Genomic DNA, 1,577 nt, shown 5'->3' on the forward strand with positions numbered 1-1,577 from the left:
CCTGTCCACCCACATTGTGAAGTGAGCTTGCGTTATGCCAGTGGCGGGGTTAGTTAGTGTCCAGATGGTTGAAGATTCCTGTTTTACAGCAGAGGGCAGAAACCATACAGGGATAGCTGATGATATACTAATTGGGAAATAAAGGAAAAATCAAAACCCTTTGGTCTCAGTTTCTGTCTTGCAATTTTTATTTTAATACATGCAAAGATTCAGAATAATGTCTTGCCTAGAGGAAAATCTCTCTCTTGCTCTCTCTCTCCAGCCCTAAGATAATACAAGATTCTTCACACTTTTTGAAAGTTATTATCAAAACTACCACATTCTATATCCTGAGATGGAAAGGAAAATCAGGAATGTCTCCAGAAACTTTGGAATATCAACTCTCATTTCTAATAGAAAGAGGACAGGAATAGTAGAGGATAGATCGGGGATTAGGAATGGGGAAAGAATAAATATAAAAATAGTGGAAAAGTTGGATATGTCATAGAAAAAATATAAATGCCCCCATATGGGAGACCCTCAGAAAAATCCTGTGTATGGAGCCCAAAACCCTGATACTACTATATCCTGATGTTTCCTTCTCACATGGAATCAGCAGACTGTGACTATGTTCTTAAAGTATACAGAAAGTCTCAGGGTGGCTTTCAAAGAAATAGATTGAATATCTGTGCCAAGAAAAAATATATTTATAATACCTGAAAATTTTCCTTTATAAATTAATTGAGGAGAAAGTCATCTCTTTGAATGACCAAAATGAGGCAGAAGAAAGTAATGACAATTTCTATTTGAGGTAAGAAAATGAAAGGTCTCCATTCATACCTACCCCGTCCTGCTATAATAGTTGTCTGGTTGTGCCTGTGAAGAGACGGCTGTGTAATCAAGGCAAAACCTCAGCCAAGGGGCCCAAAACGATTCACACTATCAAAGAATCCTGCCTTCAACAGAAGACTGAAAATAATGCAAATAATAACTGGATGTTGTTTACTATTGAATTTGATGGGGAATAAAGGGATAGTGAAACTTCAGTCTGTGTGCCTTAGGAGTTCTGAAATTTCCTTCTTGAGCACTGAAATGAATCTAATACAAGTCTAGCCTTAGAGTGGAGAGTCCTCCCTAATTTTGGTAGGCTTGGAGAGTCTCTAACTCAAAGTAATGACGAACTATAAATCAGTATTTATAAATGTTTTATATAGCTATGGAAAAATACCTCCATTATTCTCAACAAATTCAGACTATTCATTCTTATGATTATCTCTGTGATTTAAGTTGTAGCCAAACTAGTGAAGACTGCTTACAATTTTCTTTCTTTTTTCCTCTTTTTCTCTTTTTGTTCAACTAGCATGAATCTTGATGGCTCTGTACAAGAACCTGAAAAGAAGGAATGTTCTCCTGTCTGTGTTGGCAAAGAAGATAACATTAAAAGATCTGGAAGAATGACAGCTGTTGTCCATGATAGAGAAGTGGTCATTTTCTACCACAAAGGAGAATATCATGCTATGGATATTCGCTGTTACCGTAAGAGTTTATTTTTCATTTGTTAAATTTTATTTATTAACCACAAAACTATCAACATTCAA

The sequence above is a fragment of the Propithecus coquereli genome, unplaced genomic scaffold (genome assembly GCF_000956105.1).
Source record: "Propithecus coquereli isolate 6110/MARCELLA unplaced genomic scaffold, Pcoq_1.0 Scaffold22, whole genome shotgun sequence".
NCBI lineage: Eukaryota > Metazoa > Chordata > Mammalia > Primates > Indriidae > Propithecus > Propithecus coquereli.